Source organism: Diadema antillarum, unplaced genomic scaffold (assembly GCF_040938485.1).
Source record: "Diadema antillarum isolate AM-2024a unplaced genomic scaffold, OU_Dant_1.0 seq00001808_RagTag, whole genome shotgun sequence".
NCBI classification, from domain to species: Eukaryota; Metazoa; Echinodermata; class Echinoidea; order Diadematoida; family Diadematidae; genus Diadema; species Diadema antillarum.
In genome coordinates, this window is record NW_027272483.1 from 480,132 (window position 1) to 494,011 (window position 13,880).

Sequence of the window (13,880 nt, forward strand, 5' to 3'; positions counted from 1 at the left end):
GCTGGGGGATGATTTTTCCAATCCTTGTGGGATTCATTTAAGAGTACATTATATATTTATTGTTGTGTGAAAATTATTTGCTTCAGAATGGTCTCATATTCAAGTAATGTGCAGTTCAGTGTTTCCAAGTTAGCATGCCTGTACAGTGATGGGGCGATCGTTAATGGCCCGTTAACGACAGAGAATAGAGACAACTAGAAGTTTCATCAAAATCAGACTTTAAATAAAAAAGATAGAATTCTAAAGTTTGTGTGTTTTTATAACTGAATAGTGAGATATCATGTAATTTGCAACCACACAAATAAGACAGTGATGATGTCGCCCCCCATGTTACTGTAAAAGTGGACACTTTGGCGGTGTTGAAATTTACGAGCATTTTGCACAAACAGAAGCTAGTGCAAAAATAAAAGCACAAAAATTTTTTGCATGGCATTGGACTGTGATTAATGTCCTGATTCCGTGGAATTAAAAACATACAAAATTCATCTTACCCAGCCAAGAGCAAAAAATTACTCTTGTGAAAATGTCCACTTTTACAGTAGGCATCCTCTTCTCTAGAAGGTTAGATACAAAAAGTGTTATAAAAGTCATGTTTTTGATTGAGTGTTTAGCAACCAAAAACCCTTTCCCCCTTCTAAGTCATGGTTACTAGGTTATCACCAGTGTTTATTGGGTTGAATGTGCCAAATCATGTGTAGTCTGAATCTTATTGATCAGCATGTATAATAAAGTACATATAATTTCTAGGAATTTGATTGAGCTGGTATTTGGCAAAAAAAATAAAAGTAAAAGAAGAAACTGCATTTACTCATGGATTATATCATACCCACTTTGTTGATATAAAAGTTATAGTAGAAGTTTCATGCAATCTTTCTGTAGGCCCCACTCGTGATGATTTTGTTTACTAAACAGCATTTGGTACAGAGAACCACAGTTGGTTTTTACAAAGGTCCCAAAGACCCTCTAGGTCTGCAGCAAGGATTGGAGACTTAACTGTGTGATATGTTGAGTTTAAATCTTCCGCTGCAATTATCATGTTATGCATGGTGAGCTCTTGGCAGGGTTGTATGTCTGTTGTATGTCCATCAACTGGCTTTACTGTCAATCACCATTTAACTCTCATCCTCAGAGTACACATTAATCATGTTAATGGGCACCCCTACAACATTAATTGGATCAATCCAAGTAACAGTCCCTTGACTCAGCCAGTGCTGAAGCTCCCCTCCTCTGCCATTGCTCATTAGCAGGACTGGGGGAGTCTTCCAATTTGTACTTGCCCTGTGGGGGTGTTTCTGTCACTATTACTCCGTGCAAGGATGAAAAGGGGGAATTATTCATGCATGAGTAGTTGATGGCAGTTGGCGCGTGGCGCCTTCTAATGCATCATCAGTGTGTGTGATGTGGGGAAGATGGTATTGTGTTTACACTGGTGTGTGTCTGTGTGTGTGAGAAGAATCATGTGAAGTTGGATAGCTTTGTGTGTGCACTGGTACGGTGTGTGTATAATTCAGTCTTTGTGTGTGTGTGTTTGTATGTGTGTGTGAGAGAGTGGCGTGTGGATTCATTCGGGCAGACCAACAAAACAAAACCTGTGGACTTTGACCTCCGCAATGATTCCCACTCTCACATTCAATGACCAGCCCCCTTTTCAGTCCCACTCATCAGTGATCACGTTAGTCACTTGAGACGCTCCCTAGCCTTATCCAAGTGTGGAGAGCGGTGCCTTGGGATAGCAGGGATGCAGGTGTTTACTCTTCGCCGCGGAGAGGCTTGACGTGGCTATGCAAGCCTTATTTTCCTTTGCATGGCAACGTGTGTGCTGCCATTTTATTGCTGCAGTTGTAGAGGAACGCCAACTGTCGGGCAAAATCTGCCTAATTCTTTGACTTGGTTGTATTGATTGGATATTGTTTTCCGCTGGCGGGGTGCATATGTATGTACTGCAGCTGACGTTCGGCTCTCTCATCATAGTAAGTAGTATGGTCTCTTAAGCTGATTGATTTATATTGCAGGTCATGCATGCATTGAGAGCGACAGAGAGGTGATGAATGAATGGGATTAATGCAGTTGTGCTTCCAAGCCGTGCATTTTTCATAGATGTGCTCTTTGTGCAAATTAATAAGTGCCTTTACACCAAGTGTTGTAATAGTATGGGAAAGGATGACCCATTATTTATCTTTTCTTTTGAGAGAAAAGTAATCATGAATTTGTCTACTTCAAGGAGCAAGCTTATTTCATTCACTACTAGTGTATGATTGAGCTCAAAATTGTCTTCCACAGAACTCTTTAATGTATGTGTACCCACAATCACAAATGTATGCATCATAAAAAGCACTGATGGTAGTGATTAAAATTCAAATTGCAGCGTAATGTTTTTAGCATGATAGTTTGTGAAAAATTCTGATGCTTTAACAGGAGGCTTTACCATCTTTTCCTCATCATAACTTACTGTAAAAACTGCTATGTTCGTGAATTTAACAACACATGAAAATATCCTGTAGAGTAAAAGGTGCATCAGTACACTTACAGATATAATTGCCTCAGTGTTAAATTTCAAAAAGAACATCTCGCAAAAAATGTATAAGTGACCTACTTATTTGCAAAAATATCTATACATGCAAAATTATTTAGCTTTTGCAGTACTACATCTTTATAAGAGTAATTGTAGTGTGTGTGTTTTCACTTTTATGAACTGACAGGGAATAGCCACATTCTTGTCTTTATACTGGTCGTACTTTGTTCAACATTCATCAGTTGTAGAAGATAAAAGCAGAATCAGAAAACGTTGATGATGCGTTTTAGTTACCTGTATTATACAACTTTTCCATTGGTTTGATATAATTTGGTGTATTATAATAGTTTAGCATAGAAACAAACATGTAACTTCCAGGGTTACTTCAACTGTGCATTGATATGATGGAAAGGATGCGAGTTTTCATTTTTGATTGTCTTACAAAATTTGCAGACCTGTCATCGATCAGGAGACTCAGTTGCTGATGACATTGTAATCTCATCTACAATATTGTAATTTAGTTGCAGCCAATTTTAATGTCTGATTGTAATTAAACTTACAAAACTGTTAGTTTGATGTCACTCTGTTTATTTGAGAATTCAGTGGTATCGTCCTAATAATGCAACTAATCATTTGCCATTCTTTACAACTCTTAATACTGGATCATATCAGTCAATGAGTGAAATTATACATGTGGGTCAATCCATGTCAAATCATCCAGTGCTTGTCACCCGACCCCCTCAGATTTTCTTTAAAATCGCACCAAATGTTCCCCAAAGTGTCTGACGGAAAATCCCAAAATATTTTGCCCCAAGGTCAATTGGTTGCTAAGATACAGCCTCACATAGCAACCAATGCGCATTCCAAAATATTAGTTAAAAGAAAATTATGCATTTTTGATTGATTGTGGTAGCATGGATATTTATGCAAAAGTGTTCATTATCTGGAAATTGAGAAAACTTTATAGTCTTTGCAAGAAAAACTGACTGTGACGCGAAATTGACTTTTCGTTAACGTGCACGAGGTCACCGAAAATGGTGTTAAATGTTAATTTTGAAAATTTTAATGCATATTTAGAGGCTAATATCTTCCACATTTCATCACCTTAGGTTCTAAAATATTATGCTGTTGAAGGCTTTGACTTGCTCAGTAATTTTGAAAAAAATCAGCGGATTCGTGCCCACAGTTTTTACGGAGAGCGCCCTCAAAGTTGACAAAAATGAAAAATGTGCCAAATTCAAGGTCACGAATCACCCTTCGTCCCACCTAGGAATGGCATCAATTTTTGTGTATTGATAGAAATTTACCTATATTATCTTGGGTTACCAAAGAAATTTTGCTACCGAAATGTTCAATGGTAAATTTACCCCACTGAAAATGGTCGTAAACGGCCAAATTCCCATGAAATATCACATATTGGGTTTAGAGGACATTTCAAATGTCCATGCTTTCAAGATGAAAAGCCCTAGCCCTGTGATATTTGCTGCAGGGGTAGTCTGTTACACATATTTTAGTAATACATACCACAATAACACTTTTATTACATAATAATGACCTTGAAATTTAACCCAAACTTTGATAAAAACAATTAGTCGCTCCATTTTCCTCATTGCACTGCATGTATTATGTGTTTTGAAAGACTTTTCACAGAGCAATATTTCAAGAATTATGAAAGCTGACAGCCTACCATATTAAGGTTCTAAACTATTTGTGCTCTTCTCTCAGATTTAGTGTCAATTTGATCATGAATGTTATATCCTTGACCTTGAAGTGCTTCTAAAAATAGCTGTAAATTTGTTAACTACAAATTACACACACGAGAGGTGTTTTATGGCATAACATTTACTAGTGATTCTTTCACAGACACAAAAGTTTTATGGTGTAAATGTTATATACTGGAATAAATCTATAGGTTCTTGCAAGATATGTTACAATTAATTACTTTTTCTGACAATGGCCCTGACTTTATGACCTTCAAAATCAGGAGAAAGGCCTATTCCTGCCCATAAAGACCTGTATTTAAGTACAAACATAATAATAGTTGATATTATGGACATTGCGCCCAACACATAAGATTCTTATTCTAACCTGTGAAACGCACATTAAAAGCACTGAGGGGGGGGGGGGGGGGGGGGGGAAGGGGATTTGTTCTGTAACTTATGACAACTTCCAAAATCATTTCCATTCTTATGTATTTTTTTGTTTTTGGAAAATTTGTTATGTATTTCTTTGTTTTTTATTTTCTACAGCATTTGTGGTTTTTTTTTATTGGAAATTGTCACAGCCCACTTAATCTACCATAATTTGAATAGAATTAATCAATCAAAGTGATAGGTAGTAAAAATAGTCAAGTTTTTATGAGTTTCACCACACAGCACTGTTTTCCATAGGAAATGCACACAAAATCACAAAATATTACTGTCCCCTTTCGTGATTGAAATTGAGGGTCATAGTCAGAACAAAGTAATTTATTGTAACATACTTGCAAGCACGTATAGATCAATTCCAGTATATAACATTTACACTATAAAAAGCTTTGTGTTTGTGAAAGAATCACAAGTACAGTATGTCATGCCATAAAATACCTGTCATGTGTGTAATTTGTAGTTAACAAATTTACAGCTATTTTTAGAAGCACTTCAAGGTCAAGGGTATAACATTCATGATCAAATTGACACTAAATCTGAAAGAAGAGCACAAATAGTTGAGAACCTTAATATGGTAGGCTGTCAGCTTTCATAATTCTTGAAAGATTACTCTGTGAAAAGTCTTTCAAAACACATATTACATGCAGTGCAATGAGGAAAATGGAGCGACTAATTGTTTTTATCAAAGTTTGGGTTAAATTTCAAGGTCATTATTATGTAATAAAAGTGTTATTGTGGTATGTATTACTAAAATATGTGTAACAGACTACCCCTGCAGCAAATATCACAGGGCTAGGGCTTTTCATCTTGAAAGCATGGACATTTGAAATGTCCTCTAAACCCAATATGTGATATTTCATGGGAATTTGGCCATTTACGACCATTTTCAGTGGGGTAAATTTACCATTGAACATTTCGGTAGCAAAATTTCTTTGGTAACCCAAGATAATATAGGTAAATTTCTATCAATACACAAAAATTGATGCCATTCCTGGGTGGGACGAAGGGTGATCTGTGACCTTGAATTTGGCACATTTTTCATTTTTGTCAACTTTGAGGGCGCTCTCCGTAAAAACTGTGGGCACGAATCCGCTGATTTTTTTCAAAATTACTGAGCAAGTCAAAGCCTTCAACAGCATAATATTTTAGAACCTAAGGTGATGAAATGTGGAAGATATTAGCCTCTAAATATGCATTAAAATTTTCAAAATTAACATTTAACACCATTTTCGGTGACCTCGTGCACGTTAACGAAAAGTCAATTTCGCGTCACAGTCAGTTTTTCTTGCAAAGACTATAAAGTTTTCTCAATTTCCAGATAATGAACACTTTTGCATAAATATCCATGCTACCACAATCAATCAAAAATGCATAATTTTCTTTTAACTAATATTTTGGAATGCGCATTGGTTGCTATGTGAGGCTGTATCTTAGCAACCAATTGACCTTGGGGCAAAATATTTTGGGATTTTCCGTCAGACACTTTGGGGAACATTTGGTGCGATTTTAAAGAAAATCTGAGGGGGTCGGGTGACAAGCACTGGATGATTTGACATGGATTGACCCACATGTATAATTTCACTCATTGACTGATATGATCCAGTATTAAGAGTTGTAAAGAATGGCAAATGATTAGTTGCATTATTAGGACGATACCACTGAATTCTCAAATAAACAGAGTGACATCAAACTAACAGTTTTGTAAGTTTAATTACAATCAGACATTAAAATTGGCTGCAACTAAATTACAATATTGTAGATGAGATTACAATGTCATCAGCAACTGAGTCTCCTGATCGATGACAGGTCTGCAAATTTTGTAAGACAATCAAAAATGAAAACTCGCTTTCATAATTCTTGAAATATTGCTCTGTGAAAAGTCTTTCAAAACACATAATACATGCAGTGCAATGAGGAAAATGGAGCGACTAATTGTTTTTATCAAAGTTTGGGTTAAATTTCAAGGTCATTATTATGTAATAAAAGTGTTTTGTGGTATATATTACTAAAATATGTATAACAGACTATCCCTACAGCAAATATCACAGGGCTAGGGCTTTTCATCTTGAAAGCATGGACATTTGAAATGTCCTCTAAACCCAATATGTGATATTTCATGGGAATTTGGCCGTTTACGACCATTTTCAGTGGGGTAAATTTACCATTGAACATTTCGGTAGCAAAATTTCTTTGGTAACCCAAGATAATATAGGTAAATTTCTATCAATACACAAAAATTGATGCCATTCCTAGGTGGGACGAAGGGTGATTCGTGACCTTGAATTTGGCACATTTTTCATTTTTGTCAACTTTGAGGGCGCTCTCCGTAAAAACTGTGGGCACGAATCCGCTGATTTTTTTCAAAATTACTGAGCAAGTCAAAGCCTTCAACAGCATAATATTTTAGAACCTAAGGTGATGAAATGTGGAAGATATTAGCCTCTAAATATGCATTAAAATTTTCAAAATTAACATTTAACACCATTTTCGGTGACCTCGTGCACGTTAACGAAAAGTCAATTTCGCGTCACAGTCAGTTTTTCTTGCAAAGACTATAAAGTTTTCTCAATTTCCAGATAATGAACAACCCCCCCCCCCCCAAAAAAAAAAAAAAAAAAAAAAAAAAAAAAATCCGGGGACCATTTTTTTTTTAAATCTTATCTTTTTTTAAAAACTTGTAATTTCTAAATTGGCAATGACCTCTATACCAAAAAATAGTGGTATTTTAGATGCAAGAAAACGCCATTTTCACACACAGATTTTCAAAAATTCTCCCTACTGTGGGAGGGGGCACACCCTTTCCCCCTTTATAAAAAGCTAGATCCGCCCCTGGTGAGGTACATTGTACTTTGTAATTTAGTTTACTATAACGAGTATAAGTATCCAGGGCTGGACATTAGGGGTGGCCTGTGGCCCTGGGCCACTACAAAGTTTTGTCGGGCCACCATATTTCTTACTCTTGGATTCTTGCTCTTGCATTTATTTCGAGCCACTAAAGTTTCGAATTCAAAGATTTTAGTGGCCTGAACGGGCTACGAGACAAAAGAGTCAGTGTCGAGCCGTGCTGCACATGTACAGGTACAGGTATGAGAGGGTGCATCAGAAAATGGGTTGAAGAGATTGAACTCTCATGACAAGCCTTGCAACTGAGTCATAGTCATATCTGATATTAGAAGTTTGTTAGGCCTGAAAGCTTATATTGGTAACCCAAAGGTTGTCTCCAACGTTATGTAATTCTCTGCAGCATTTTATTCTTTATTCTTGATTTTGTTGTTGTATTTCGAATTACTTGTTGGTGAGCAGTGGATTAGCAGTCTTAGTAATTACAATGTATGAAAGCATGGTTTGGTCTTTCTGCCATGGTCTTGATGAAATAATGCCTCATCCATCCATGCCTACGTACAATCATTTAGAAAATGGCTGACATTTGAAGTGAGATATCCTATGCAAGCTTTCACTGCCGACTGCCAGGTAGGCCTACTGAGTATATGTGCGCCTCGGTGTGCCGGGCAGTGGTTGAAAGGGATGGGAAAGGAGGGGTCGAATTACTCTACGTCTGCACAGACGCTTGCGAATTAGGTCAGTTTTTCCTCACTGACTTTGCAGACTGTTAGGCTGTTGACCAAGATGCCATTTGATACACAGTGGTATACATTATACATAAGTACATGTAGGTCTGCATGCTTTTTGCATATATCTAGATCTGCCTTCCATACAGTGTCTATACAATGTAGGCTAGCGGTAATTGACTTCACAACCCATGTGTCAAACAGGAATATCCTGCTTGGCAGCAGTAGATTTATGAAACTGAAATTAAAAATTGTAGCCGTGTTCATTTTAAACGTCAAATAGTGTATCTAGGGCCTACAGTGTATATTTTTTTTTGGAAAGATTATGACCCAATTGAATAGTAGGCCCTATATCATTATCAATAATATCATGTGTAACAAAGTTACTATTATGTGCAGTGTGAGTACCGCAAGCTGTTTTAATACAAGTATTACTGATTAAAACTACACGCGTACTTTACTAGCTAGAGTACTACAGTTCATACACACTGCACATGTATGCAGGGCTCCTTGCAAGCTAATACTGTACATCAGGTCAGTGCCTGGAATGATAATTCTGCTGTAACTAGACTATAAACTCATTCCTTTTGAGTTATTGCCCTCAAAAGTACATGTGACTCAAGCTTGTCCAGTTACAGAGAAAAGTATGACACTCTGATGGATGTGAAATTCAAGGAGACCGCTTGCAGTATGGATGAGATAGTGCTGGTATGTAGAACTTGGTATGGGGGGGGGGGTTGGTTAAGTAACAGACAAAATGCCTAATAAATGTGTAATTTCCCTATCTAGAGTTTCTTTGCTGATTGCACATTATTTGGAGCATTCTCCTTTCGGTGCAGCCGTTGAAGTTGCTGGTGGGATGTTGCGTTGTTTGGAGGATGCTGAAAAAAAAAAAAATCAATCATGCAATCAATATGGCACACCAGTAATTCGTTCTTTGTCTACATATCCTCCATGCACAGGACTTGTGTCCTTAGTGCAGCGGTTGGCAGTCAAGGCCTCACGTCCAACTTTGAAAGATCTGAGGAAAGATCCCCGAGCTAAACCAAGAATGAAAATATTCCAGTTTTGTGTCTCTTAGTAGATCTGGAATTGAAAACTACCCCCACATATCTGGAGGTGCTTATTTTTTTGTTCCCAAAGAAACTTCAGACAGCTTGCATTAAGACTAGCAACCACTTCTGGCTATCTGTTACTGTCAGGATTATTGCATGTTAAAATCCGTCCTCCCTCAAGACTTTGTGTCAAAAACCTCTAGAATTTTTATGCGTGCAAATGCATATGAACATCCAGCAGTCTTATCGAAGTTTCTGCTACAAGGCAATCCGTATGATTTGTTGTGAAAACCAGTTGAAAGGATTTTGACTTACAAGTTTGCCTGTAGTTTGTTTCTAAAATGACATTATGACTTTATTTAGACTACTAAAGGAGACATCAGTATATTCAAGAATTAAACGATATGGAACCTCATTCTTTCCTCTCTACCAAACATCTTGTTTGTTTGAGCTGGAGTATGAAACATGATATTCTTACAATTTGGCTAGTGCTGTGATTGTAACTCAAAGAACTAAAAATGAGTTCAAACGGTGTAACTTGGGACCTGACAGTTGCTATAGATATTATCATGCTGATCTAAAGTTTTGATCAAATGGTCCTGCCAGTAATGTCTCCATTCAAAACAGAGCACAGAATGTGTACACCAAAACAGCGACAACAAAAGCAGGATACTTTTATTTGCGTAGCAAAGATGTCAGTGTGCAGAAAAGATACTATGGCATGCAATATACTAGATGATGTATTCTCAATGCTGTAGTTAGTATTAATGTTTTACAGTTTGATGTGATCCTTTCATGAGACAAAACCCCCTTCAAATTTGCTAGTCGATTTGTACAGCTTGCATATAATGAGATGGTGGGAATCATTTGAAGTTCTTATGTTCATCAGACAGCAGGGTTAACAAACATTGATCTGGACTGCATGTTCACAGATATTTTGCTGTACATTGTAAGGTACTTTCCCTCAAATGCTGGATATTCTTCAGTGGGTTTCGTGCAGTTGAGCGCCTGTAGAAATAATGAGAGGCTCACTTTTAGTTTTCTACCATGTGCTATTGAATGTAATGATTTGGGGGGAATTGATTAGGAAAGGTTGACATGAATCCAGCTTCATGCCAAGGTGGGAAGACAGTGTGCAGAATAGGACACATGCAATATTTAAATTTACATCAACTGTAATGGATGAGTGTGTCTGTTAGTGAGATGGCCACCACGTATCACCAGCTCCAAAATGTCAGCTTGGCTCAGCAGAGAACGGAAGACCTGACCATCCTCTCTGTTGACACACTAGTGTGTGGGTACCGTACAGCCAGCAGCATCCCTGGAAGCCTGAATTTTCCCGGCTGCCATGGTGACGGTAACCTAGCAACCGACCTGCGTGTCTTGTCCGGGCCATCTACTACTCCTCCTGCTCTCTCTCCTCCTCTTCCTCCGTCCAAGGATGAGCCTATCACTATCACTGCAATATGTCAGATTTTGAGAGGTGTCTGTTGTATGTATAAGTGTAGGTTGTACTATGGTTTTAAATTTCACATAGAAAAAAGTAAACTTATCGCTATGTAGTAATTCACAGCCAATGCTTTGGTACACCTGTAAGTCAGTGAACATCTTTTGTCTGTTAGATACAAAATTGTACATGTAATGTACAGTTGGCCCCATGTATTAGTGTAGAAATGACATTTTGTCGCATAAAATGTATTAATGCAGGACAGCTACACTGTATGTAATTTGTGCCCAGTGGGTTATCCCATAGTGCCGATCAATCAAGAAACATACACTGAATTTGTGCAATTCACTCAAAATGTGCAGGGCATGGGTGCTGAAATGTGAAGATATGATTATTTTACAGATCTTCTTGGTTTGTTGTGCAAATGTACAATTGTTCATGAATTACATACAGGTAATGAAGATTTTTTTTTCTTTTCGGGGGGGGGGGGGGGGGATGGATGGGGTGTAAGAGCTTGGAACACATTACAGAGCTGAAAATGATTAGTTGCCTGATGTGGTAAGGATGAAAGGTCAAGGATAGAGGTCACCATAATGACAGCCAAAATGTAATTTCTTTACTTTGATTTCCACAGGATATTAATACAAAAGCCCTCGAATGATGCATTGATTAAATGGAAAATGAGTCTATTGTACAGAGAGGACTCAAGGTCAATGCTTTAGTACTAATTGTACTTAAACCGTCACTTGTCAAGATCAGTGTTAAAGACACTCCGTCGTGGCGAGTGGTTTGTGCGGCACGGAGACGAACGCAACACGCTGCCTCCCCCATTCTGTATCAAATGTAGTGACCCCCGAATGAGAATAGCGCTGGCTCAATGGGTCAGCGAAAATACGGTAGGCTACAAGAAAGCTCCCTGTCCTTATCTCCTAACCCACAATGCCTGTCCCAGCGAGCCACGAGAGCTTCCGAATGGACGCCCACTCCCAGTGCGCATGCGCATGAAGAGAGGCCAAAGAGCCACGCGTCTTCTGGCCTCTCTCCTCCAATCACCGCAGCTCGCGGTGACAAAATTTTGTGTATGATGCGTACACACACACGCACACACACACACACACACACACACACGCCGCAGCGTCTTCTGGCCTCTCTCCTCCAATCACCGCAGCTCGCGGTGACAATGTTTGTGTATGATGCGTACACACACACGCACACACACACACATGTCTCAGTGGTAGCATTGCGCAATTGCATGCACAAACTTCGGTCGTTCGGAGTTTACGTACCATTAGGGATGGCGATCGGCTGCCTTTAACTTCTTACAACAAATATAGATGAAGGACCATAGGGTGTATGAAGGGCTGACTATGGTGATTGTATGAGAAGCAGAAGAATCCCAGCCGACCATGTGGGTCATTTGAATTCCTCTGATATTGTGTAGGAGAAGGTGATGCTACCCACAACCTTCATGTGTACTGGTACTTATTCACAAACAGCATCTTTTGCAAAGTTTGCTCATGTGTAAATAGTGTGATTCTGTTGTCCAGATGATCAAGTCATAAGATTTTAAATATGCTTTCGCAATATCAAGATAGAAATGTTGTCTGTCTAGTGAAATAGTGAGGTACGTCATACTCGTACTAAATACATGTACAGCCTGTATTTCTCAAGGTATTTAGTGTCATGATACCCAAAGCATACTGGAGTCTGTTGTAACAGTATTTTTCCACACAGTCCAAGTGTGCAGTTTGAGACTTTCACGACATAATCATTGTCGACTCGGACAAGGTGATAGTGAAACCATACAGTGGGGTATGATGGATGAATCCCCACAAGAAAATCTTGTTTTTCAGACTCACTTTCCAGCGTGATGGGATGGCCGAATGTTCATCTGCAGCTTGTATGATTTCAGCGGCGTGGTTATGAAACATTTCTGCATTCCCTGCCCACGCTATTCGTGCTGTAGTCGCCATGTTGTCGACCGTTTTCTTTCTCTCTGTGGGAATATGATTTGGTTTAATAATCATTTCTCTTTGATTGATGCTGAGGAGGACCTTTGTTGTGTGGGACAGCCAGCTGGACCAAGAATTGTGTCATTGCAGAGATTAAGTACATGTATGTATGTCGTTGGATTGGACCAAGATCTGATGATGAACGACATTTGGTATCATTGCCAATTTCATGAAAATTGTTGAATACCGATCTGTGCAGTGAAGGTACAGTACTAAACTTGTGTGTTGGGAACTGTGCAATGTATGACAGACTACAGATTTTGAATCTCTCTGATTCCTGCTCAAAGTTGAAAGGAAGATTATATTTCGTGGTGCCGCCATTGAGTGTACATTGTATGTCAAGTTTGGCAATTATTGAAAACCTTTGCTGTATTCCACACAGTGGACGATTTGTCGTCTATCTGTGTACAATGTCGGTGCCGTCTCTTGAATATTGAATTAGGTACAGGTACTTCTGCATTGTATGGCCATGAGCAACAACAGCCTTTACGCTGTTATTTCACATCTGGCAAGGTGTGAATACATGTACATCAGCGTTCTGCATTGTATAATGCACCCGGCAAATTTGGATGAATCTTTTTCTCCAATTTCTTGGAAGTTATCATCCAGTCTGCATCCTTATTGTCGTCATTGCTCTGAATTCTTGTTGCAAGCATTGTCTATGTGGGGCACTCTAACATTAACAAGTGACCTCATGGTGTAGAAATATATGTACAGCTGTACACATGTATGCTGCGCTCATAAATACATGCAGGACACGAATACACATTTGTCCCTGAAATTCCTTTCAGATGCACTACATACATTGTAATTTGCATTTAGTGCAGTTATTTGGTTTGCACTGTTCCCATTTCCCATTATGTATGTTGCATATTCCCCCCAAAAGCATAATATCATTATAACCTGTGATGACGGAGTACAGACTGTAACTGTGATTAATCACAGTTCAAGAATAGTCATAATTTGATTCTAATGTGTATTGATGTGACATTTTGATAGTGTAACCAATTTGCCACATTTATTCACTGATTGATTCGATCAATTCAATTCATCAGTTCTTGTAAAATGTGGAAATGCAGCCTCCACTAGCTAGGCCATACAGCGTAGGAAATTGCAATTATATACAACATGTTCAACT

The 13,880-nt window shown here is 38.4% G+C and overlaps 1 protein-coding gene across 1 annotated transcript in view; it reads left to right on the forward strand.

Annotated features, from left to right (window-relative positions):
- LOC139712458 (uncharacterized) overlaps positions 1-13,880 on the forward strand; it is a 150,034-nt gene that overhangs the window by 54,901 nt on the left and 81,253 nt on the right.